Here is a 26893-nt window from a genome sequence, read left to right as displayed (position 1 = left end):
GAAGTGACAAGCACATAGCAAACCCTCACTAAATACTGGCGATTATTTAAACTTTACCTATTCAGCGTTTCCCACACTCAGGCCATTGCTAGGAGCTTCCCACACTCTCAAATCCACACAGCAATTTTTCCACCCCATTTTACAGATAAGAAAACTAAGGCTCCCAGAGTTGAATTTGTACAAGCTCTTGGGAGCCCTGGATACCAAGGCATCGGCGTTGTGGCTGGAGGAACTTTTAGTAAAAGATCATTTAGTCCCGTGGTGGTTTTCGTGTGTGTGATACTTTTGGCAACGTCTGAAGACATTTTTGATCTTCAGCACTGGGGGGGGGGGGGGGGTGGGGGGGAGATGCTGCTGGCATCTGATGGAATCCTAGTCAATAAATACTACAACGTGCATCCTACAATGCAAAGGACAGCCCTCCCCCTGCCAAACCAAGCGTGATAGACCTAAAATGTTAGTGCCCAGGTTGAGAAACCCTACTGTGGTCGGATCATCTTTCTCATTTTCCCACTTCTGGAGCAATGGCCATATGGATCCTATGTGCATACTTCTGCTAAGGGGCGGGGGGTGGGGGTGGGGGCTCTGTCCCTCCAGGGACAGCACAAGCAAAAGTTCTTCTCCACCTTCCCTGCACACAGTAGGTATCAAAACCCAGAAGCCTAGCATCAGAGGAGACCGGAAAAGGAAGAGCATCCATCCCCCATTGTTCAAATGCGTGCAGGTTGTGTTTTCAACACACACACACACACACACACACATTTTACAAATCCCAACGTCCCACGCCCCAAAAACAGCTTTGTTAGAGATGGCGTTCAAAAAATATTTTTTTTTCCCCCTAGGGTTCCCATACATCCTGAAGGGTATGCACACTTCTAAAAAGATCCCCCCTCGACCGCGGTCCTCTGACAACGACCACAAAAGAATCTGTAGGATTTCCCCCGGGAGCGAGCCGTGACCTCTGCGCGCTGAAGGCGCTCACCCCACTCCCTCGCCTCTGGCTTCTCTCTCCCGCCCCCGGCTCCCCGGCTCCCAGGACTACTAGGGCCCCGGCCGCGGAGCCCGGCCGCCAGGCGCGTGCCCACGCCGTGTCCCCTTCGCCCGCCCCTCGCGGCGGCTGAGGAATCCGGCCCGGGGCCTGTCGCCGGCGCCCACACCGGCCGGCCCCCGCCCGCCCGCCGCGGCCCGCGCGCGTCCCCTCCCGGCCCGGTGCGGCCTGGGCCTCGGCCGGTGCAGGCCCGCGGGCGCCCGCGGCCGGGCCAGGCGAGCTCAGGCCTGCCGCGGCCTACCCCGTCGGGGGCCGCCGAAGGCCCCCGCCTCACCTGGACTCGGGCGGGCGGGCCCGGGGCTGCTCCGGGGCGGGCGGGCGGCGGCGGCGCGGCGCTAACGGCTCCGCTCGGCCTCGGTAGCGGCGGCGGCGGCAGCGGCGACGGCGACGGCGGCGGCGGCTCCTCCTCAGCGCGCACGACCCGCTCCGGCCCGCGGCCCGGACACGCCCCCCCGGCGCGCGCGCCCATTGGCCGGCGTCCTCCACGGTGCGCTTCTCATTGGCCGGCGTGCCTGTCTCGGCGCCCAGGAGCGCGCGGCGGAGGCGGGACTTCCGGCTGGCGCCGCCTGCGAAGGGCTCGGCGGCCGGCGGAGACGCGGGTGGCCGGCGATGGCCGCGGTGGGGGCCGGCTGGGGCCCAGCCCACGGAGGCCGGCGGAAGGCGGTGGCCGAAGAGCCGCGCCCCTTGTGGAGCGCATGCTGTGTGACCCGCGCCTGCCTTTCCCGCCGCCGCCCGGCTAGGTAGTAATGGTCAGCGCGCCATGGCTGTGGGGGCAGGACCCGGGTTCGAATCCCGACCCCGACGTTTCCGCACTACGTGCCGTTGGGAAGGGACTGACGTCACTTCTCCGGGCCTCAGTTTCCTTATCTGGTATGGTGAGGAGGTGGAGCATGGGACGTGGTCAGCCTTAATTCAGCGTTGACTACTGGAGCTAGCGGGTTCCCAGAGGCCCAGCTCAGCAGTTAGTCATTAAAGTTTTATTGAGTGTCTACTATACGCCAGTCACTTGTATGGGCAGCGAACAGGCAAAAATGCTAGCCCCAAATGTTAGCCAGGGGCGTGATTTAAATTTTCTAGTAGCTGTGTCAGGGGAAAGAAAAGTTCAAAACAGTTACTTTTAACGATGTGTTTTATTTCAGTATGTGCAAGATGTTCCTTCTACGTGTAATCAATATACAAACTTAAGAGGTCTTTTACATTCTTTTTTTCTTTTCCCCCACAACTCTCTGAAATCTTGTATGTCTTACACGTAGGGCCCATCTCAGGTTGGACTGGCTACGTTTCAAGAGCTCAGCAACCACGTGGCTCCTGCATTGGACCCTGCAATGCTAGTTGGGGAGACAGAAAAGAAATGAAGCGGATTCCACATCAAGCGGTGGAAAGGGGTAAGAAGAAAAAGTACATTGGAGAAGGGGAGTATGGGGAATGTGGGGGTTGCCCTTTGAAAGAGGGAGGTGGGGAAGGTTGAGAAAATGGCATGTGCGGAGGGATCGCAGGAATTGAGCAAGCAATTACGCCATTCGTTGTTTAGTGCCTTGTTTGGTAGAACTTCCTGCAGTGATGGGCATGTTCTTTATCACCGCTCATTTAGTAGCCATCAGCTCCAGGTGACTTTTGGCACTTGACGTGTGGCTGGTGCCACCACAGCATTGAATTTTTAACATTCTTCATTTTTACTTAATTTAAATTTAGTACCATAATAAATAAATTAATTAATTTAGTGACATAGAGCTTGTGGCTCCTCTAGTGGATGGCATGGATTTAGTAGAATGTGGTGGCGTATTCTCTGAATCTGGTGCTGAATCTTCATGTGCATTCTTCTGTGTAATCCTCACAAAAGCTCTGTGAGATGGGAGTTTTTTGGTTTGTTTTTTAATTTTTTTTTTAACGTTTATTTAGTTTTGAGAGAGAGAGAGAGAGAGAGACAGAGACAGAGCACGAGCAGGGGAGGGGCAGAGAGAGAGGAAGACCCAGAATCCGAAGCAGGCTCCAGGCTCTGAGCTGTCAGCACAGAGCCCGACGCGGGGCTCGAACCCACAAACCGTGAGCTCACGATCTGAGCTGAAGTCGGGTGCTTAACTGACTGAGTCACCCAGGCGCCCCGAGATGGGAGTTTTAATCATTGTCGCCATGGTGAAGAATGAAATCCTTCATTTATTCATCTATGCCTTGTTATCATTCTCATGAATAGACTTTGTCTTTTGGAACAGTTTGAGATTTACGGAAATATTTGAAAGTACAGAGTTACCGTTTTCCCCACACCCAGTTTCTCCTGTTAGTAACATCTTTCATTAGCACGATGCATTTGTTAGGACTGACGAAGCCGTAGGGATACATGTCAACCCAAGTTCATAGTTTACTAGATTTCCTTGTTTTTTACTTAACGTCCAGAATCCCATGCAGGATGACACATTACTTTTAGTTGTCCTGGTACTCCATTTTTTTTTTTCTTCCTTTTTTTGGAGTTATAATTGATATGTAACACTATTAGTTTTAAATGTGTAGCATACAAAAAATAAATAAATAAATGTGCAGCATAATGATTTGGTGTATGTGTATAACATAAGATAATTACTACAATTAGTTAACACCCGTAATTACAAATATCTTGTTGCTGTTGCAATGAGAACTTTTACGATCCTATTCACTGAGATGCCCTGCTTTTTTTTTTTTTTTTAATTTTTTTTTAAAGTTTATTTCTGAGACAGAGCATGAGTGGGGAGGGGCAGAGAGAGAGGGAGACACAGAATCCGAAGCAGGCTCCAGGCTCCCAGCTGTCGGCACAGAGCCCGACGCGGGGCTCGAACTCACAAACCGTGAGATCATGACCCGAGCCGAAGTCGGTCGCTCAACCGACTGAGCCACCCAGGCGCCCTGTTTCTTTAGGCTCCTCTTGGCTATGGCAGATTCTCAGACTTCCCTTGTTTTTGATGATTTTGAGAAGGACTGATCAGGCATTGTAGAATGTTCCCCTGTCGGAATTTATCTGGTGTTTTCCTTGTGGTAAGACTGGGATGGGGTTTGTGGGGAGGAAGACCACAGATGTAAGGTGTAACTCTCATCACACCCCATCAAAGGTATATACTCCCGTCGTGTTCTGTGCCTGTTGATGTTGGCCTTGATCGTGGGCCAAGGTAGCATTTGTCAGGTTTGTCCACTATAAAGTTACTTCCCCCTCCCTCTCTGTACTGTATACTTTGGAAGAAAGTCACTGTGTGCAGCACATACCTAAAGAGCGAAGAGGTACATCCCCTTCCTTAAGTGAGGTATCTATGTAAATTCTGTGGAATTCTGCATGGGAGATTTCTCTTCTCTCCCTGATTTGTCTGCTTATTCATTACGTTTTTAATGTGTATTTATTATTTTTGAGAGAGAAACAGAGTGTGAGCGGGGGAGGGGCAGAGAGACAGGGAGACACAGAATCCGAAACAGGCTCCGGGCTCCGAGCTGTCAGCACAGAGCCTGACGCGGGGCTCGAACTCACAAACCGCGAGATCACGACCTGAGCTGAAGTCAGACGCTTAACCGACTGAGCCACCCAGGCGCCCCCAGCTTATGCATTATGTGATTATATCAGTGTGATCTAGATATTTATTTTATTCTCTGGGCTATAACCCAATACTACTTTATTTTATTTGAATTATTCCAGCTTTGGCCACTGAGGGTGCTTTCAGTTGGCTCCTGTGGTTCCTCGACACATTCCCGTCTGTGTTTGGGGTTTTTTGGTTTTCTTGGGAGCACTTCCTTACTCTCTGGTACTACAGGCTGCCTCGGGTTTATCTCACATATTTCCTGCCCCAGTCCTAGAATCAGTCATTTCTCCCAGCCTGGTTCCTTTTATTAGAGAGTAGTGTTAGAAACCAAGATCTGGGGGCACCTGGGTGGCTCAGTCAATTGGGCGTCCGACTTCAGCTCAGGTCATGATCTCGCAGTCTGTGGATTCGAGTCCCGCATTGGGCTCTGTGCTGACAGCTCAGGGCCTGGAGCCTGCTTCCGATTCTGTCTCCCTCTCTCTGCTCTTCCCCTGCTTTCACTCTGTCTCTCTCTCTCTCAAAAGTAAATAAACGTTACAGAAATAAAAAATAAAAATAAGATAAAAAGAAACCAAGATCTGGGCACTTGGAATGCTCGTTGCTACTGGGGCGTTGTTTCTTTTAGGTCATCGAAAGTTTTTTTTTTTTAAGTTTATTTTATTTATTTTGAGAGAGAGAGAAAGTGTGAGCAGGGGAGGGGCACAGAGAGAGGGAGAGAGAGAATCCCAAACAGGCTCCAGACCATGACCTGAGCCAAAATCAAGAGTCGGATGCTCAACCGGCTGAGCCACTCAGGTGCCCCTTAGGTCATCGATACTTTTTAATCACCCACAGTGTACCCGGTGCAGATGCTCAGCCCTGGGGATACGACAGTGACTATGCTAGAACGGGCATCTGCCCTCACGGAAGTCCCAGTCAACCTGTGGGTACAGGCTTAAGAGGTCAACTCCAACATCGACTGGGTAAGTTATTTAACGTCTCTGAGCTTCAGCTTCTGTGAAATGGGGGTGATTATAATACTTTGTGAAGGCACTGGGAGAGTTAAATGAAATCACCCACTTTTAGACCCTTTGGAACAGAGTGTGGCATGAAGTATTTATTAAATCCTATTCTCGTTAACAGTGATGAGAAATCACACAATGACGATCATTACAAAATTTCAAAATAATTACAGTCTGCAGAGGTTCAGAGTGCCAGCAAAGCATGTAGCAGGAGAGCCTGACTTCATTTTGGAGTGACCAGGGAAGACTTTCCAGATCAGTGGGGTTGCAGCTGAGGCAGGAAGGGTAGGTCACCAGGCAAACGGGGACAGAATGTTTCAGGCAGCAAGAACAGCAAGTGCAAAGGCCCTGAGGCAGGTGGGAACCTGGCACACTTAGGAACTGAGAAAAGGCCAGTGGTGGAGACAGGGGCAGGAGAGGAGACTCATGGGCTGGAAGGGGCAAGTCACACGGCCTGGTGAGCCGTGGCGAATCGAGACTCAGTCTGAAGTGCAAGGGACGTGACTTGTCCAAAGGCACATGTCTCGCAAGGACAGTCAGGATTGGAACCCAGCTCAGCTCGGTCTCAGAGATCTTTATTTTCTTGGTCTGAATTTAAGGTAGGAAATTCTCGCTCTGGGGTTTTGTTTGTTTGGTTTTTGGTTTAGGTAAGAAGCATAGTTTTGGTTTTTAGGGGTTGGAATCTGAGTACACTCTAGCTACCAAAGTTCTAGATTCTTCTTGGTGTCACTTTAAGTTCGGAGGGCCCGTGAGGTCAGGAGACCCAAAGATAACTTAGCCTGCACCCCCGCACTTGAACACATCACTCCCTGAAGGAGAGGAGGACACACAGACATGTAAGTCCAGCCAGGGTGATGGGATAGGCACAGAGCCACCTCGTGGAGGGCAGCGTCCAAGCTGGAACACAGTGGGAGCATGTGGGACGTGGGGCTTCTGGACGGAGGGGCCCGAGGGCACGAAGGCACGATCTGTCTTGGGGGATCTGTTAGGGAACGGGAACCGTCAGGAATGCTGGATGCAGATTGTGAGGTGGGACTGGATGTCAGTCTCCAGCTTCGGAGGGCCCTGGCGAGTCTGGCAGAGATGGGATTTTATCCCGTGGACCAGAAGCTGGCAGATTATAGCTCAGTTCAGCCTACACCTGGTTTTGTCGGCCTGTACGTAAAAATGATGCTTCCATTTTTAAGTGGTTGAAAAGATAACAAAAGAGGAGGTCCCTGCTGGCTCAGTCGGTGGAGCATGTGAGTCTTCGTCTCAGGGTCGTGGGTTCAGGCCCCACGTTGGACGTGGAGCCAACTTAAACAAAACCAGAAGCAAAAGCAGAATAGCATCTTGTGACACGAGGAAATCACAGTTTGCTTGTCGCCATCAGGTTTGATAGTGACACAACGACACCTGTTGTCCGCATGTGGCCCATGGCTGCTTTCTGGCCATAACAGAAGCAGATTTGCTCAGGCAGGGCCTGCGTCACGGCTGTGCAAACTGTATAATCTCATAGGGCTCTGCACTTCTGTCCCCATGTTAAAATTCTTTTTTTTTTAATAATGCTTATTTTTTGAGAGCGAGAGAGCATGAGCGGGGGAGGGCCAGAGGGAGCGAGGGAGACAGAGAATCCAAAGCAGGCTCCAGGCTCCGAGCTGTCAGCACAGAGCCCGACGCGGGGCTCAAACCCGTGAACCATGGGATCATGACCTGAGCCAAAATCAAGAGTTGGACACTTAACCGACTGAGCCACCCAGGCACCCCACTGTTTTAAAATTCTTTTAAAAAAAAAAATTTTTTTTTTAACGTTTATTTATTTTTGAGACAGAGAGAGACAGAGCATGAACGGGGGAGGGGCAGAGAGAGAGAGAGACACAGAACTGGATGCAGGCTCCAGGCTCCGAGCCATCAGCCCAGAGCCCGACACGGGGCTCGAACTCACGGACTGTGAGATCGTGACCTGAGCCAAAGTCGGACGCCCAACCGACTGAGCCACCCAGGCGCCCCAAAATTCTTAATAACACACGAATAAGGGTCCCCTCCTTTTTATCTTGCACTGGGCCCTGAAAATTGTGTAGCCAGTCCTGGTAACGGAGGCCAGATGGCCCCCAAAGCCTACAGTATTTACTGTTGGGCCCTCTTCAAAACAAGTATGCGAATTCTCTTCTGGTGGACAGAATAACAGCCCCCAAAGATGTCCATGTCCTAATCTCTTGGCACCTATGACTGTGTGACCTTACCTGGCAAAGGGGACTTTGCAGATGGTATTAAGGATCTAGAGAGGGGAAGATTATTGTGGATGATCTGCATGGGACATGTAACCACAAGGATCTTACAAGAGCCGGGGAGGAGGATCAGAGTCAGAGAAGATGTGATGACAGAAGCAGAGGTCAGAGTTCGGTGATCCCGTTGCTGGCTTTGAAGGTGGAGGAGGCGCCTTGAGGCACAGAATGCAGGCAGCCCCTAGAGGCTAGAAAAGGCCAGAAACAGATTTCCTCCTAGCACTTCCAGAAGGGCCGCAGCCCTGCTGACACCCTGATTTTAGTCTGGCAAGACTGATGTCAGACTTCTGACCTCTAGGACCGTAGGAGAATAAATGTGTGTTGTTTCAAGCCACCAAGATTGCAGTCATTCGTGACAGCAGCCTCAAGGAACCAGTACACCTGCCATAGGCAGGGAGCATATAAAAGAATTTGTCTTGTAGCCAAAGAGAGATGTATGTATGTATGTACGTTTATTTTGAGAGAGAGAGAGAGAGGGAGGGAGGGAGGGAGGGAGAGAGAGAGAGAATCCTAAGCGGGCTCTGTGCTGTCCGCATCAGAAGCTGTGACATCTGAACCATTTACAGGGTTCCCAAAGTGGGTGGGGGCTATTTCGGTGCCATAAGAAATGGGTGTTGCTGTCCAGTGAGCCGTTCACTGGTCAGCTCCCAGAGTCGAGGCACCAAAGCAGATATTTGTTCTGAGAACAGAGGCCGGGCAGGCCTGGACAAGCCCAGAGAACCTTCTGGCACTCATGCACTTCACAGCCCCAACTCCGGTCTGATTCCATCTCGAGTACTGAGTAGGTCAGTTGTGTAAAGAAATAAGAAGCTATATTTCTTCTCAGGCAGCAGCATTTATTTTCAGGTGAGCAACGGTTTGGAGCTCAGGTCCCTGATCATTTCAGAATTGGAAAACCAGGTAGCCAAGGCTCCTTCTGGGTGTCGGTCCCCTGTGGTTCCCATTTGCGCACATTTCTGACCTGGAAGGCCCGTCCCTGGAGCAGGCATAGAGATGCGGGGCTGTCTTTCAGGAACCACTGTGCTAGTAACTTCCCTGCGCCTCTGTTTGCTTCTTAGTGAAAGGCAGGTGGCAGCACCTGCTCAGGGACACAGGGGGAGCGGGCCCTGGGCAGAGCACGTGGCGCCGTTAACGCCCCAAAGAGCAGCACGGCCCCGCTTCTCGTCTAAACCGCGGCTCCTCGACCGCCACCACCTGAGATAACGTGGGTCACTGACCTGGGCGAGCTTGGCAAGTTTTGTTTTCCAGAACGATCTCTCTGCATCTGACTGACCTGTAAGCATTCCACTGCAAGAACGGCACTGGACGCTTTATCTCTCATCAGGTCAAAGGCTAGGAAAGGCCCTGTAGCTCTGGCTCCCGGGGTCACGGAGTGGCCTGGCCTCCCCTCTTGTCCTGGAGTATTGCCCATAGTGATCGCTTTCACTTCCAGGTGTATGCACTCGGTCACCCGCGTTTCTCCAGTGACTCGAGTAGCCACTCTCACTTTTGTTTTTCATTTTTAAGATTTCTGATCTTTCCTTTCTGTGCCAAACAAGGTCTCTTGCTTTGCCTGTAGATGTTTCACATGTATTTGTTGGGTTTTCTGCAGTGATTTTTGTGAATGTTTCTTTTCTTTTCTTTTTTTAAATGTTTGTTTATTTTTGAGAGAGAGAATGTGAGTGGGTTAAGGGCAGAGAGAGAGGGAGACACAGAATCCGAAGCAGGCTCCAGGCTCCGAGCTGTCAGCACAGAGCCCGACGCGGGGCTCGAACTCGTGAGCTGTGAGATCATGACCTGAGCCGAAGCCAAACGCTTAACCAACCGACCCACCCAGGCACCCCTCTTTTATTTTTTTAATATTTCTTAATGTTTATTTATTTAAAAAAATTTTTAATGTTTATTTTTGGAGAGAGCACTAGCAGGGGAGGGGCAGAGAGAGAGCAAGACACAGAATCTGAAGCAGGCTTCAGGCTCTGAGCTGTCATCACAGAGCCTGACACAGGGCTCAAACCCACGAACCACGAGATATGTGAATATATGTGTGTGTGTGTATATATATATACATATACATATATATACATATATATATATATTTTATTACTTATTTGTTTTGAAAGAGAGGGAAGGAGGGGCAGCGAGAGAGGGAGAGAGAACCCCAAACAGGCTCCGTGCCGTCAGCACAGAGCCCAGTGCAAGGCTCGATCCCATGAACCATAGGGTCGAGATCTGAGCCAAATTCAAGTCAGACGCTTAACCAGCTGAGCCACCCAGGCGCCCCTACGAACATGGTTTCCACGCTCTTGGGTGTGCAGCCAGCAGTGGAATGGCTGGGTCACATGGTAACGCTATGTTTAACTTTTTAAGAAACCACCAGGCTGGCTTCCCTGATCTTGTCTTTATAAATGAGCTGGAGACTTCGTGCTCGCGAGTCACTGGCAGGGAGGTAGCCTCTGCGACGCTTCTCCAGCCTTGTTCTTCCTCCAGCCCACAGGGAGCAGGCCAGGGACTCACGGACTCGCCGCAGTCCACGTGCACGGTGCCTCCCACCTGCCCCTGACGAGCTGGGGCAGGAGCACCAAAGGATGGATGTTTCTGTTACCAGGTTCTGCCCCCACCCCCCCAACACCCACACTCCCTGTATCATAAAAAATCTTCAAACCTCCCAGCTCCCCAGACAAAATACCCAAAGCACACCCAGCAGCCTTTCTCGGAACGCTCCGGGCACCCTGAACTCTGTGTCAAGAGCCAGTTGTGTGATAGGAACAAGCCAGGGGTTATCAGTCTATTAAAAGCTCACACAAATCGATAAGAACCAAAGGAGCAAAGATCAAAAACAGTTCGCAGAAGGGGAGAGTCAACAAACCTCAGAGCAGCTCTCCCACCGAGCTGTCGAGGCCCAAGGATGAGGGCTAGTCCAGGTGAAGATCGTGCCAGAACCCCCCACGTTGGCTTTCTTCGGGGGCGGCAGCCCCATTAAATTGGGAAGACACCCATTTTAAGATACCTGCCCAGCACAGAAGAGGGTTCATATTCTGCCCCTGTGGTCGTACCACTCACAGTGATCCCGAGTCACCCGTGGAAGGGCTGTCTGCAGGAGGATGGTACTTTTTCTCCTATAAATTAAAAAAATTTTTTTTTTATTTTTGAGAGAGAGAGAGAGAGAGAAAGCTAGAGGAGGAGGGGCGGAGACAGAGACTCCCACGCAGGCTCTGCACTGACAGCACAGGGCCCGACATGGGGTGCGAACTTGGGAACTGCGAGATTGTGACCTGAGCCGAAGTCAAGAGTCGGATGCTTAACCGGCTGGGCCACCCTGGCGCCCCCCGGAGGACACTTCTCGTGGACTTCAGTGACTCACCTTTGGCTTGGCATCAACCTGAATGCCCAGAGGTGAGGCTGGCTCGGTGAATTGCATGTCCGCTAGAAAAGACAGGAGGCCTGCAACCGTATGGAATAAGAGGGGCTCCCCGCCTCCAGGCGGACCACTGTGTGGATGCAGTTCAGTCTTCACAGTCAGCCTCTGAGCTGGGTCCTCTTAGCCCCCATTTTACAGAAGGATCAAGTGGGCGCAGGATCACACATTCCCAGAGATCGGCAGAGAGGGGCCACTGGCTGGGACCGTGGTGCTAAATAAAGAAGTCACGATGTACGGGAACAAGGTGGGGCACAGAATCGCACCTACACTGCACATGACCCTCCACCCCAGGCTGGAAAAATGAGGGGGAGAGTAGGGTACGGGCCCAAGGGGATGGACAGTAGGAAAGACCAAGTGGGATGCAGATGAGAGGTGGGTGGGGTCTAGGAGAGAGGAGGGTCCGGAGGAGAAAGTTTGCATGGACCACTGTGGAGAAGGAGAGCTCAGCTGGGTGGGGGGGTCACCGGCTCATGGTGGCATCTTGGGGGGGTTCTTTCCATTCCCCCATTCAACTGGGGCCCAGTGGCTTAAGATGGTTGAGTTTAGAGGGAAGGACCCTCCTCAGTGCAGTTAAAGCACCAGGTCCACACAGGAGAGTGGAGAAGCCACGGCCATGGAGAAAGGGTCCGTCTTGATCTTTGTTCCTTCCCCACATCCGTAGGCACCCGATACGCCGCTGTCTCAGGTACGTCCCGGACCCTGGACGTAGTGTTTGCTCTGGCGGCCATAACCAGGCAGCCCGGTCTGGGTGGTTTATGAACAACAAATTTATTTCCTCGCGTTGAAAGCATCAAATAAATGTTTTTGGTTGTATTTTTAAAGATTTCATTTTTGAGTCCTTTGTACACCATCCTGGGGCTCAAACCCACAACCCCAAGATCAAGAGTCACACACTCCACCGACTGAGTCGGCCAGACGCCCCTAAATAAATGGTTGATACTATTATATGTATCTGATGGTACATTTTAAGTACAGTCTTCTTCTCGTTTAAAAAAATATTTCCTCGGGGCGCCTGGGTGGCTCAGTCGGTTGGGCGGCCGACTTCGGCTCAGGTCATGATCTCACGGTCCGTGAGTTCGAGCCCCGTGTCGGGCTCTGTGCTGACAGCTCAGAGCCTGGAGCCTGTTTCGGATTCTGTGTCTCCCTCTCTCTGACCCTCCCCCGTTCATGCTCTGTCTCTCTCTGTCTCAAAAATAAATAAACGTTAAAAAAAAAAATTAAAAAAAAAAATAAAAAAATATTTCCTCCTGGTTCGTTCTGGAGGCCAGAAGCCCAAGATCCAGGTGTGGGCAGGGCTGGTTTGTTCTGAGGCGTCCCTCCTTGGCCTGCAGATGGCCGCCTTCCCCCCCCACCCCCCGTGTCCTCACATGGTCTTCGGTGCGCATCTGTGTCCTAATTTCCCCTTTTTGTAAGGACACCAGTCATACTGGATCAGGGCCCACCCTGATGGCCTCATTTTAACTTGATCACCTCCTTTAGAGGCCCTCTCTCCAAACACAGTCACATTCTGAGGTCCTGCAGGGTGGGGCTGTGACACATGAGTTCCGGACGTGGGGACACCATTCAGTCCACAACACTAGGGAAGTGTGTGATTTGTGCCACAGCCCCCCGGGTTCCCGCAGGGGTGGGCCCAGGAGCTCAGGCGGCCCCTCGTCATCCGTGGGCACCGCCCAGCCTTCCACGCTTCAGGAAGCAGGATTCTGGGGCTTGGACACCCCATTCTCTGTGGATGGGGCTGACCTGGGGCCCCGGTGGGGGGATGGGGAGCCATACATCAGGGACTCCAGCCCAGAGAGCAGCCACATGGAAGTCCACAGAGGCCGGCCAGATTAGCTACGGGCAGCAAGGAGTAAAAGTGGGGTCCGGCCATCTTCCCAGAGCAGCCCTCCTATCCCCGGGAGCAAGGGTCTTCTCGGTCTCACACCAAGGGGAGCCCCCACGGACACGTGCTGTCCTTCCTCCCCCTCTCTGTACTGCTGCACGGGGGCTTGCTCGGCCCAGACCTCCGCCTCCCTCTTCCCTGGCCAACATGCCCCGTCCCTTCCCCTAGAAGGGCAGTAAGTCTGTCCCCCTCCCCCCACCACCATGCCACGAAGAAAGCAGCGGTGAGGCCCCCGGCACGGGGTCTAGCTGAGGTAAGCAGTCACCAGCATGAGCCCTGCTCTTCCTGGTCACTGTGGCCCCTTGAGGGACCGGCTGAGTCTTGTCACCCCCGCTGCCCAGCACAGGGCCCGGCACCCGGCAGGTGTCAAAGGTTTGCTGGCCGAATGGACAAGAAGCAGGCCCTTCCAAGACCCTAGCCTGGGCTGATCGTGTTCTGGCAGGGCCTGCCTCTAGCCCCGCCCCCACCAGCAAATCAGGCCCCCGAAGCTGGGGGCCCTTGCACCCCTGCCCCGGCCCAGTGACCACACATCTGACTCCAGGGGTGTCGCTGACTGTGTTACAGGGCAGCAGCAACAAGGAGCTGGAGGGGGACAGCTCGCCCCCCAACTCCGTCCTTTTGTCCCGGGTCTGTCACCTGCTGCCCTGTGCTGCGTGAGTGAACTAGCTTAGTCCCCACCCAGTGACCAGTGTCCTTAGCACACCATCTGCCTCACTTTCCCAGCATGGGGACCCAGAGGCCAGGGCAGTCAGCCTGGGGAGGGGTGGGGTGGGGAGGGGTGGGGAGGGGTGGGGTGGGGTGGGTGGAAAGCACTGCTCCTGTTCCATCCTCTTCTTCCTGGGCCTTCAAATTCCCCAGCTAGGAGTGTCCAACCCACTCAAATGTACCCAGTGCAGGCCAAGGGTCAGGAGAAACTGAAAACTGCTTTTCTCAAGAAAGGCGGGACTGGTGTCAGAGGCCAAAGGTCATTGAGCAGAAACCCTCCAAGGGGGTGGTGGAGCCCCTCGGGGTTTGGAGACACGGCCAGGAGACAGGTGCTAGTAGCTATGCTGTAGGGGCACTGGCCATTGGGCCAGAGGATTCTTTGTGGTGAGGGGGCGTCCCTCCTCTCCTGCTGTGCCAACCACCTCTCTCTTCAGACGTTGCCAGGTGTCCCTTGGGGGCAGAATTGGCCCGGGTGAGAATCCCTCACTTTGCAGAACTGAGCCTGGAAAGGGGTCTCCCTTGCCTGGCTTCTCAGGCTGATGTCAAAGGCCTTCAGATCACAAATGGGTGACCCACCATTTTCCAGAAGTGGGTCCACATATCCCTTCCCTGAAGAAGCGTTTCGTGGGTACCTGTCTTAGAAGTGTGACCCCCATGGGTGCTGCGGCAGGCAGAATAATGCTCCCCCCCCCACAAGATGTCCATTGTCCTGATCCCCAGAACCTGAGAATATGTCACCTTACATAGCAAAAGGGACTCTGCAGATGTGGTTAAGGCTCTGGAGATGAGATGATCCTGGATTATCCAGGTGTCCCCATGTCATCACAAGGGTCCTGAGGACAGGGAGGCCAGAGGGTCAGAGAAGGAGAGTGGCGACAGAAGCAGGCTGCAGAGGGAGAGACCAGAAGGTGCTTCATGGCTGGCTTTGCAGGAGGAGGAAGGCCATGAGTCGGGGCGTGCAGGCCACTCTAGAAGGCGGAGGAAGTGAGGACACAGACCGGCCACAAAGCCTCCGGGACGATCTTGGCCCTGCCAACACCTTGATTTTAGGACTTGTGCCCTCTAGGACTGCAGGCTCATAAATCTGCGTTGCTTTAAGCCACCGTGGCTGAGGTCATTTGTTGTAGCCGCGACAGGGAACCTGGATAGGTGTGCCCTCTGGAGCCGGAGCCAGGAGGGCCACTGGGCGGTCGGGCTGGCACCTGCCTCTCTTGGGGTACGAGCTGTGTTGTATCCGGAGGCTGCTGTCTCTCCCACTAGATGCCAAAGACTCGCGTGAAGGTTGGGGGTCAGGGCTTGGGTGCATCAGGCTTTCTCAGGCTGAGAACACTGAGATGATGGCAGACAAAATGACCATGTTTTTCTCCCACCCCACACCCCCAAAAGTTACACCTAAAAAGACCAAAAAGCCCCAGTCTTTGCTTCACGTTGCAGACTTTGAAAGGCTTCCCATGTTCTTCCAGGTGTCCCGGGCCCAGTTCTTTTCTCCCCCATCCCCAGGAGGAGACATCTTTGACTTTTATAGCCAATGTCAAAGGGCAAGTGAATTTTGCATCCAGGGGTTCACAAGTGGATACATGGCCCATGAGGCACCAACAGCCCTTTCATCAGCAGCTAAAATACCAAAGGGGGGTTGTTGTGTGGCCTCAGCCTGAGCCCAGAGAAAGGGATCAGGGACAGAACCTTGAGAAAATGCTCTTGTCTCAGAGATGACGGAGAGGAGGGGAGAAGGACGCAAAGCAGGTGTACCTGTGCAGCAAAAGCAGGCAGGAGCCACAGCGGAGCCACCAGGGGCCTGTGAGCCAGGAGTCCAGAAGTGGGAGGCGATGGGGACAGTGAGGCAGGAAGGGTCAGCGATGCCGCGCTTCTTTGGGTCGAGGAGACCAGAGACACATCGCTGGTGTTTATCCACTGCCGAAGGGGGCGGCTGCAGAGACAGGCGAGAGGGGAGAGTGGGCAGTGAGAGCAGAGGCGTGAGGGGTGTGTCAATTCCAGTTTTTCTTTTCTATATTCTGATGCTTTGACATCTTGGGGCCTCGCTGCTCCGGGAGGGACCGCCCTGCCCAGGCCGGGCTAGTTCCTAGAGATAACACAGCCCTCGCCTGCCACAGCACCTATGTGTGCAAAGCAGCCAATCAGAGCCCCTGCCTAGCAGGCGGCCTCGTGCCAAGAGGCAGGGTCCACTTGCCCTGATCTCCCCGGGGCCAGGTCCCTGACAACTAGGCTTGCCCCTCCACCCCAGAGCCCACCGAGATGATTCAAAGTAGCCAAACCCAAATCTGTCCACCTTGCCTTTTCGTCCTGTAGAAACCACAGTAAAGGCTCCTGCCCACGTCTCTGCCTCCTGCCAGCCCCTGGTGCTTCCCCGTGGGGCCCCGCATGGTGTGCTGTGTGCCCTCCTCGTGGGATCTGTGAGTAACTGTTTAAAAAAAGTTTACTTATTTTGAAAGAGAGCGTGCACACGAGCAGGGGAGGGGCAGAGAAAGAGGGAGAGAGAGAATCCCAAGAAGGCTCCACGCTGTCAGTGCAGAGCCTGATGAGGGGCTCAGACCCACCAAACTGTGAGATCATGACCTGAGCCGAAATCAGGAGACGGGCGCTTAACCGACCGAGTCACCCACCAACTGTCTTTCCGATGGCAACTGTCTCTTGATCTGTTGGCCTCACCATACCTGAATAATAATAAAACCGACATTTAAAACACTGAGGGACAGATCTGTCACTGGAGATGGGCAGAGAGGAGAATATGGGGTACAAAGGAGGCAGGGGGAGTGGGTGCTCGGGTCTCTTTGTCTCGGTGACGCTGGAGGAGGGGCACTGATCGCTCAGCTCGAAGCCCACAAGAGCTCGCGAGTACAGGAGGTGACCCAACGGGTCCCATCATCCAGACTCGACACTCACAGGACTCCCCGTCGGCTTTGGACCCCAGTCGGCACACCTTAGCCCTCTGCGGGCCCCACCCCTGGAGCCCCTGGAGGACCAGGCCTTGCCTCCGTGCTGGCCGGCACTGGCCGGCACCGGCAGGCAGCCTCGGAAGAAGCTGCCACTCACCTCCGGACACAGCCCCACCCCGCGGCACCCAAACACACGCCTGGTGACCGGCCTCCGTAGGCAGCCGTGGGAGAGACGCGTAGCAGCTTCGGCCGAGCACCAGGCCGCCCAGCCGCCCAGTCCTGACTCCCTGCTGCGGTCAACTCGGGTGCAGCCTGGGGCCCCGCGGGGCTTTCAGGCTCCTCGGCTGACCCATCCCTTCTTTTTTAACCGGGGGACCGCATAGCCCAGTGGCCGGGGGGTGCTGGCGTGCTGCAGTCAGCCCTGACTCCTTGGGCACGTGACCGACTCTGCTGTCACATCGGTGGATATAAAGTTCCTCAGGACGGGACCCGGCATGTAGCCAGCCGACCACCTTGCACTCTGGAACAGTGCCTGGCGCGTGACAGGCACTCACGAAGCAGGTGTGGTCCTCAGGCCGTCCCAGTCCAAGAGTCCTGACCCCTGCTGGCAGTGCCCTTGACCACGCCAAGGCCCCTGCCGTGCAGATCCAGGGCTGTGCGGCCACCAGCCCTCCTAAGCCACCTGCTGTGACTACTGCAGTGTCCCCCTACTCCAGGCCTCCCTGCGGGACCCGGAGGCTAGGCCTGCCAGCGGATCCACCCGGAGCCCTGTGCCTCCCGCATCCGCCCATCCACAGCGTTGGCTCTGAGGAACGGTGACCCGATCGATCTTCCTCGCCGACCTCACGGTGGTGGGGGGGAGGTGCTGAGGAGCTGGTGGAGCTTCAGGACCCACGGGGCGGCCGAGCCTTCCTCAGGGTGCCGGGAAGCCGGACTGCGGTGGCCGGGAGAGCAGGCTGGACGCGGAGGCGCGTGGGGTCCGCTCGCAGAAACGCGTGACCCGCTCACAACCAGAGCTGCGCAGAGCGGCCCCCGCGCAAGTGGCCGAGTCGCTCACGTAACTGCGCCGAGAGAGTGAAAGCCGCCAAAGAATTGGTGGCCACGTACGTAAGCAGCTTGCGCCAGCTGGGGCCCCAGAGCCCCTGGGTGTCTTTTTGATGAGGACGCCCCGGGACAGTGACGCTAGCCGAGCCTCCGGTGGGCCTCCCCACGGCCGCGCGAGTGGCTTCCGTGCCAGGCGGCGTGTGCCCGCCGTGGTTGCCCTTCCCTTTTCTCTCAGCTGCAGGGGGACGTCCACGTCACCTCTTTTACCCTTACCGTTCTTTCAAAGAAAGTCGTTGGCTACCCCTGCCCCCGAAGCGAAACGAAACAGAAACCCCTTGTTCCCGAGGAACCGCATGTGCCTGGTGTGCCCCCGTCTGGGGGTTCCTTGAGGCGATGACAAGGCACCGGCCTTTGTCTTGCCCGGTTGCAACTCTCTCAAAGCAGGAAGGGACTGTGCGGAAGGTCTTCCTTGAGCGCACTGAACGCAGATGAGCACGGTGCTCCCACGGGGCGGGCGGGCGGGGGGGGGGGGGCAAGATTACAGCTGGGACAAACAATAGATGTGCTGAAAGCCTGAGAGGAGGAGCTGGGGAGGAGTTACTGGGGAGGGGGGAGTTACTTGGGAGGAGTTACTTGGGGGGAGAATTATTTGGGAAGTTACCTGGGGAGGAGTTACTGGGTTGGGGAGTTACTTGGGAAGAGTTACTTGGGGGAGAGTTACTTGGAGGGGTTACTGGGGGGGAGTTACTTGGGGGGGTTACTTGGGAGGAGTTACTGGGGGGTAGTTACTTGGGGGGAATTACTTGGGGGGAGAGTTATTTGGGAAGTTACCTGGGGAGGAGTTACTGGGTTGAGGAGTTACTTGGGAAGAGTTACTTGGGGGAGAGTTACTTGGAGGGGTTACTGGGGGGGAGTTACTTGGGGGGTTACTTGGGAGGAGTTACTGGGGGGTAGTTACTTGGGGGAGAGTTACTTGGGGGAGTTACTTGGGGGGAATTACTTGGGGGGAGAGTTATTTGGGAAGTTACCTGGGGAGGAGTTACTGGGTTGGGGAGTTACTTGGGAAGAGTTACTTGGGGGAGAATTACTTGGAGGGGTTACTGGGGGGAGTTACTTGGAGGGGTTACTTGGGAAGAGTTACTTGGGGGAGAGTTACTTGGAGGGGTTACTTGGGAAGAGTTACTTGGGGGAGAGTTACTTGGAGGGGTTACTGGGGGGAGTTACTGGGGGGAGTTACTTGGGAGGAGTTACTGGGGGGGTAGTTACTTGGGGGAGAGTTACTCGGGGGAGTTACTTGGGGGGAATTACTTGGGGGGAGAGTTACTTGAGGGGAAGTTACCTGGGGAGGAGTTACTGGGTTGAGGAGTTACTTGGGAAGAGTTACTTGGGGGAGAGTTACTTGGAGGGGTTATTGGGGGGAGTTACTTGGAGGGGTTGCTTGGGAAGAGTTACTTGGGGGAGAGTTACTTGGAGGGGTTACTTGGGAAGAGTTACTTGGGGGAGAGTTACTTGGAGGGGTTACTGGGGAGGAGTTACTTGGGGGGGTAGTTACTTGGGGGAGAGTTACTTGGGAGGAGGAGTTACTTGGGGGAGTTACTTGGGGGGAGAGTTACTTGGGAGGAGTTACTTGGGGGGAGGCATTACTTGGAGTTACTTCGGGGAATTACTTGAGCGGAGAGTTACTTGGGGGGAGGAGTTTCTTGGGGGGAAGCTTACTTGGGGGAGTTGCTTGGGAGGAGTTACTTGGGGGAAATAATGGTTTTGAAAAGCCTCCCATGCCCAGGTCCGGATGCATGCTCAGAAAAGACTGTAGAAAGCCCTAGGTGTTCCCCCCATTCAGGCTCACCACAAGCAGGAAGTAAAGACCAAGGCAGATTGGTAAACAACCTGGCTTGGTGTTGCAGGAGCGCCCCAACCCAGACTAGTCTGCAAAGAACAGGAAAGTACGTTGTCTCCTTTCTTCTCTCCTCTTTCCTTTCTCCCATTCTCCCCTCTTCCTCTTTCTCGCCTCTTCCACCTTCCTCCTTCTCTTCCCTCCTCGTCCTTCCTGTCTTCTTCTTTCAGGCATTTAAGAAAGTTCTGTCCAACAATTAGCTGATTAGAAGCCAAAGGAACTGATGCTTCAGAGACCACACACAACAAGAAATACAGTCTTTAAAAAATATTTTAGAAAAGTCATGGGCATCCCAGAGGCAGGAGAGAAAAAGAGAAAGACTATTCAGAGACACCATGGCTGAAAACTTACCAACTTTAATAACGGTCATGCATCTGTGCAAGCAGCTCAGCAAACTCCTAGCAGGATGACTGGAAGAGATCCACACCAGGACATTATAATTGAACTGTTGAAAAATAAAGACAAAGAGAACCTGTAAAGTAGCGAGAGAGAAGTGACTCATTACATACAAGGGGTCTCCAGTCAGTAACAGCTGATTTTTCACCGGATATTGTGAAAACAGTGAATGACAGTTCAAGTACTGAACGAGGGACACCTGGGTGGCTTAGTCAGTTAAGCATCCAACTCATGATTTCGGCTCAGGTCATGATCTCATGGTTCACGAGTTCAAGCCCTGCATCAGGCTCTGTGCTGATGGCATGGAGCCTGCTTGGAATTCTCTCTCTTCCTTTCTCTCTGCCTCTCTCTCTCTCTCTCTCTCTCAAAATAAATAAACGTTAAAAAATTTGTTTCTAGAAAATAAAGTGCTGAATGAAAAAAAAAAAAAAAAACCCTGTCAACCAAGAATTCTGTCTCTAGTAAAACTATCCATCAAAAGTGAAAGAGAGGGGTGCTTGGGTGGCTCAGTTGGTTGGACAGCTGACTTTGGCTCAGGTCATGATCTCAAAGTTCGTGAGTTTGAGCCCCACGTCAGGCTCTGTGCTGACAGCTCAGAGCCTGGAGCCTGCTTCAGATTCTGTGTCTCCCATCTTTCTACTCCTCCCCTGCTCATGCTCTGTGTCTGTCTCTCAATAATACATGAACGTTAAAAAAATTAAAAAAGTGAACGAGAAATAGAGATATGCCCAGATAAACAGAAGTTAAGAGACTCGGTGGCTGGCCTACCTACCCTACAAAAAAAAAAAAAAAAAAGGGACCGAAAGGAGTCCTTCAGGCTGAAATGAACACTAGCTAGCAACTCGAAGCCACATGGAAAATAGCACCGGAAAGACAACTACATGAGTAAATATAAAAGCCGGTGTTCTTGTACTTTTAGTTTGCAACTCTTTTTCCCTCCTGTGTGATTTCAGAAACAAGAGCCTAAAGCAAGAATTGCAAAGGTATGATAATGGGAATGGAATATATCAGGATGTAATTGTGACAATAACACTATAAAGGGGAAGAGAAGCAGCTGTATAGGAGCAGAGTTTTGTATCCTCTTGAAGCCAAGCTGGTATTAATTCAAACTGGAGTGTCACAAGTTGAAGATAGTGATTGTAATCTTAGGTAAATAGTAAGCAAATAACTGAATATAGGCAGAACAGGAAATGCGGGAGTCAAAATGGTACACTGTAAAAAAAAATCAATGAAATGCAAAAGACAGTAGTAGTGAATAAATTAAGGAAAAAAATAGGTGTAAGACATACCTTTGTTTTTTGAAGAGCTTATTTATTTATGTATTTTGAGAGAGGCTGAGACAGCATGAGGGGGGAGGGGCAGAGAGGGAGACAGAATCCCAAGCAGACTCCCTGCTACCAGAGCAGAGCCCGGCGTGGGGCTCGGACTCACAAACCATGAGATCACGACCTGAGCCGAAATCAGGAGTCAGATGCTTAACCGTCGGACCCACCCAGGGGCCCCTATTTTATTATTTCTTTTAAAGGTATGTCTGACACTGGGGCACCCGGGTGGCTCCGTCGGTTAAGCACCTGACTCTTGATTTCGGCCCAGGTCACGATCTCATGGTTTATCAGCTCAAGCCCCACGTCCAGCTCAGTGCTGACTGTGCAGAGCCTTCCTAGGATCCTCTCTCTCCGCATCTCTTTTCTGCCCCTCCCCTGCTTGCACGGGAACTCTCTCTGAAACAAATAAGGTTAAAAAAGAAAGCAAATAACAAAATAGCAGGAGTAAGTTCTTTCTTATCAGTAATTACCTCAAAGATAAGTAGATTAAACCCTCCAAAGAAAAGGCGGACAGAGGAGAAAAGAGACTGACCCAGCTATATACTTTCTACAAGAGCATCAGACACAAAGATCCAAAGACACAAATAGGTGGAAATGACAGAGTGGGGAAAAGAAATTCCATGTAAATCGTAATTAAAAGAGAGCTGGCATATTTATAGTACTATCAGACAAAATAGACTTTATGTCAAAAATTGTTATGAGAAACAAAGAAGAACGTTACTTGCTGATAAAAGGGTCAGTTTATTAAGAAGATACAATAATTATGAACACATACATACCAGGGCACCTGGCTGGCTCAGTGGGTGGAGCACGCGACTCTTGGTCTCAGGGTTGTGGGTTCAAGCCCCATGTTGGGTGAAGAGAGTACTTAAAATTTTTTTAAAAAAATGTTTAAAAATAAAAATAAATAAACATACATGTACCAAACTATAGAGCCCCAGAAAACATGAATCAAACATGGGCAGCATGAAGGGAGAAATAGACCCTTTTACGATAATAGCCGGTGACTTTAGTACTCCATTTTCAATATTGGTTGTAAGCAGACCTAACAGATGTATTTGGAACATTCCAGCAAACAACCGCAGAACACACATTCTTTTCAAATGCATGCAATACATTCTCCAATATAGGCCCTATGTCAGGCCACAAAACAAGTCTCAATGAATCTTAAAAGATTGAAATCAGGGACACCTGGGTGGCTCAGTCGGTTAAGTGTCTGACTTTGACTCAGGGCATGATCTCACGGTTTGTGAGTTTGAGCCCTGCGTCGGGCTCTGTGCTGAACAGCTCAGAGCCCGGAGCCTGCTTCGGATTCTGTGTCTCCCTCTCTCTCTGCCCCTCCCCGGCTCATGCTCCGTCTCTCTCTCAAAAATAAATAAAAACATTTAAAAATTTTTTTAAAGGTTGAAATCATGCAAATTATCTTCTCTGACCACAGTGGAATGAAGCTAGAAATCAGTGACACAAGGAAACCTGGAAAATTCTCAGCTACGTGGAATTTATTTTTTTTTTATTTTTTTTTTATTTTTTAAATTTTTTTCAATGTTTATTTATTTTTGGGACAGAGAGAGACAGAGTATGAACGGGGGAGGGGCAGAGAGAGAGGGAGACACAGAATCGGAAACAGCCTCCAGGCTCTGAGCCATCAGCCCAGAGCCTACGCGGGGCTCGAACTCACGGACCGCGAGATGAGATCGTGACCTGGCTGAAGTCGGACGCTTAACCGACTGCGCCACCCAGGCGCCCCCTCAGCTACGTGGAATTTAAACAACACTTTTTCTTTTTAATTCCTTTTAGCATACAGCGTTCTCTTAGTTTCAGGTATACGATATAGTGACCCAATAATTCTATACGTTATTCAGTGCTCATCAGGATAAATGTATTCATAATACCCTCCACCTGTTTCACCCACCCCCACCTCCCCTCTGGTAACCACCAGTTTGTTCTGTGTAGTTAAGAGTATATTTCAGGGGCGCCTGGGTGGCGCAGTCGGTTAAGCGTCCGACTTCAGCCAGGTCACGATCTCGCGGTCCGTGAGTTCGAGCCCCGCGTCGGGCTCTGGGCTGATGGCTCAGAGCCTGGAGCCTGTTTCCGATTCTGTGTCTCCCTCTCTCTCTGCCCCTCCCCCGTTCATGCTCTGTCTCTCTCTGTCCCAAAAATAAATAAACGTTGAAAAAAAAAAAAGAGTATATTTCTTGGTTTGTCTCTTTTTTTCTTTGTTCATTTATTTTGTTTCTTAAGTGCCACATGTGAGTGAAATCATATGGTATTTGTCTTTCTTTGACTTACTTTGCTTAGCATTATACTCTCTAGCTCCATCCACGATTTCATTCTTCTTAATGGCTGAGTGCTCGTCCATTGTATATACATAGGCCACTTCTTTTTTTTATGTATCTTTTAACATTTATTTATGTTTGAGAGAAAGAAACAGAGTGCGAGCAGGGGAGGGGCAGAGACAGAGAGAGAGAGAGAGGGAGACACAGAATCCGAAGCAGGCTCCAGGCTCTGAGCCGTCAGCACACAGCCCGAGGCGGGGCTTGAACCCGTGAACTGCGAGATCATGACCGGAGCCAAAGTCAGATGCTTAACCCACTGAGCCACCCAGGGGTCCCTATACCACTTCTTTATCCATTCATCCATCAGTGGACATTTGAGCTCTTTCCATAATTTGGCTATTGTAAACAGTGCTGCAATACACACTGGATTGGTGTTTTCCTATTCTTTGGGTAAATACCCAGCAGTGGAATTACTGAATCATATGCTGATTCTATTTTTAATTTTTTGAGGAACCTCTATACCGTTTTCCACAGCGGCCGCACCCGTTTGCATTCTCACCAACAGTGCACGAGGGTTCCCCTTTCTCCACATCCTCACCAACACCTGTTGTTTCTTGTGTTGTTGATTTTAGCGATTCTGACAGGTATGAGGTGATACGTCATCGTAGTTTTGATTTGCATGTCCCTCATGATCAGTGACGTTGAGCATCTTTTCGTGGATCTGTTGGCCGTCTGGATGCCTTACACCACACACTGTTGAACACCAATGAGTCAAAGAAGAAATCACAAGGGAAATTAAAACATACTTTCAGATGAATGGAAATGAAAACACAACAAAACAGTGCTCGGGGGGCGCCTGGGTGGCTCAGTCGTTTTAGCGTCGGACTCCGGCTCAGGTCACGATCTCGCGGTCCGTGAGTTTGAGCCCCGCGTCGGGCTCTGTGCTGACAGCTCAGAGCCTGGAACCTGCTTCGCATTCTGTGTCTCATTCTCTCTCTGCCCCTCCCCAACTTGTGCTCTGTCTCTCAAAAATAAATAAATGTAAAAAAAAAAAAATCAACAAAACAGTACTCAGGGAAGTGTATAGATATAAGTGCCTACATTAAAAAAGAAGACAGATCTTAAATCAATAACTTCACTTTATACCTTAAGGAACTAGACAAAGGAGAGTAAGCTTAAGCCCAATGCTAGGAAATAATAAAGATTATAGTGGAGATAAGTGGAATAGAGAATATAAAACAACAGAGAAAATCAACAAAACCAACAGTTAGTTTTATGACAAAATTGACAAACTACCTAGGGTAAGGAAAAAAGAGGAAATAATGAAAATCGGAAATGAGGGACACCTGGGTGAGTCAGTTGGTTAAGCGTCCGACTCTTGATTGCGGCTCAGGGCATGACCTCGCAGTTCGTGAGTTCGAGCCCTGCATCGGGCTCTACACTGGCAGTACAGAGCCTTCTTGGAATCCTCTCTCTCCCTGTCTGTCCTTCCCCTCCTGCTCTCTCTCAAAATAAATAAACAGACATTTTAAAAAATTAAATAAAATAAGAAATGGAAGGGAGGACAAAACTCTGGATCTCACAGAAGTAAAAGTTTGTAAGACAATTCTATGCATAACCAAATGCCAACGAATTAGATAGCCTAAGTGCAACAAACAAAGTCATAGAAACAAACACCAAAACTGACTCAAGAAGAAATAGAAAATTTGACCAGTTCTATGTGCTACCCTAGGGACTCCCCCCAATGCAGTAGCTTTTCAAACTCTTTTCAGAGGCCCAAGGGTCGCCACCCATCTGGGGTAAATGGGGTGGGGTGGGTCACTATATTGTATACCTGAAACTAAGAGAACGCTGTATGCTAAAGGGAATTTTTTTTTTTAAAGTGTTTAAATTCCACGTAGCACTCTATATAATAGCAATGGGCCATTGACAAGGAAATGGCAAGATTCCATTTACAATCGCATCAAAAAGAATAAAATACTTGAGAATAAGTTACACTAAGAGAGTACAAGACTTATGGCTGAGAACTGCAAAATATGCTTAAAGAATTAAAACCTAGGTAATTGGAAAGACCTCTCCCCGTCCATGGCAGACGTAACACTGTCTACAGATTCAGTGCAATCCCTATCAGAACACCAATGAACACTTTTCAGAAATGGGAGAACAGACCCTAAAATTCGTATGGAATTGCAGGGGACGCTGAAGAGCCAGTCAGAAGGGAGCCAAGGGCCATCTTGAATGGGAGCGGGACCAGCCCCTTTCCTCCTGCCACCCAGGCAGGACTCCGTCAGAACCCACAGCTCCCTCTGGCTGCTGTCCTCCCTCCCAGCGGACCCAGCCTGGCGCTGCCCCTCACTTGGCCCCGAGTCCTGATGTCTCCACCTCACCCGATGGTGAGTCTGGGGGTTGCTGGGTCAAATGCTGCGCAGAACCCCTCACCCACCAAGAGAAAACAGATGAAACCAAGTAGAGCTGTGTGGTTCAATCAAGGGTTTGGGGGCATTTTTTCTTTGTGGGGAGGTTTTTGATTGCTGATTCGATCTCCTTGCTAGCCCTTTTCAGATTTTCTATTCTTGAGTCAGATTGGGTAGTTTTTTTCTAGCAGTTGGCTCATTTCATTTGTATCGTCTAATTAGTTGGTGTGTAATTGTTCATAATGTTCTCTTCTAATTCTTCTTAAAAACTTCTGTAAGGCTAGTAGTTGTGTCCCCCATTTTCTGTTTTTAATATCTATCTGTCTATAATTTATTTATTTTTACTGAATCTTTACGTTCCACACGGGACTTGAACTCGCAACCCCAAGATCAAGAGTCATGTGCTCTACCAACCGAGCCAGCCAGGCACCCCTCCCCCATTTTCATTTCTGATTTTAGTTATTTGTTTTTTTCTCTTTTCCGGGTCCCTGTATTGTGTCATCTCAGCATTCATCAGATGCCATTGTAAAGTCATTGTTAGAAAAATAAAACTAAAACATCTCCATGGCAGTAGGGACTAAGTCTGTCTTGTCAGGTGTTGTAACTACTAAACTTGGCACCCAGTAGATCTTGGTAAACATTTCCTGTATTTCTTGCTGTTTAGAGCATGGAAAGGGTCTTCCTCCAGCCCTCATGGGAAGACAAGCGTTAATCTTTTTTTTTTTTAATTTTTTAAAATGTTTATTTATTTTTTAAAAAGAGGGAGACAGAGTGGCAGAGAGAGGGAGACACAGAATCCGAAGCAGTCTCCAGGCTCTGA

General features: G+C 51.3%; 1 protein-coding gene and 1 long non-coding RNA gene across 3 annotated transcripts in view; one reads left to right on the top strand and one right to left on the bottom strand.

The window, feature by feature from the left end:
• ELAVL1 (ELAV like RNA binding protein 1) overlaps window positions 1-1705 on the bottom strand; it is a 39333-nt gene extending 37628 nt beyond the window's left edge. Inside the window, exon 1 of the mRNA XM_045496421.1 lies at window positions 1323-1705. The gene's annotated coding sequence lies outside the window, so the exon portion shown is untranslated. The remainder of the gene's footprint in view (window positions 1-1322) is intronic.
• On the top strand, window positions 1675-26879 carry LOC123607317. Of its 2 annotated transcripts, none has more exons than XR_006716711.1 (3): window positions 1675-1788; window positions 2302-2433; window positions 26834-26879. It is a non-coding gene; the product is annotated as an uncharacterized LOC123607317 (long non-coding RNA). The 2 variants fall into 2 exon arrangements; XR_006716712.1 differs by lacking the exon at window positions 26834-26879 and adding an exon at window positions 2948-3260.
• The last annotated feature ends 14 nt before the right edge of the window (window positions 26880-26893 follow it).

The sequence above is a fragment of the Leopardus geoffroyi genome, chromosome A2, assembly GCF_018350155.1.
Source record: "Leopardus geoffroyi isolate Oge1 chromosome A2, O.geoffroyi_Oge1_pat1.0, whole genome shotgun sequence".
Taxonomy (NCBI): Eukaryota; Metazoa; Chordata; class Mammalia; order Carnivora; family Felidae; genus Leopardus; species Leopardus geoffroyi.
The sequence above is the reverse complement of the archived record's forward strand: the minus strand, read 5'-3'. Positions and strand labels throughout refer to the sequence as shown.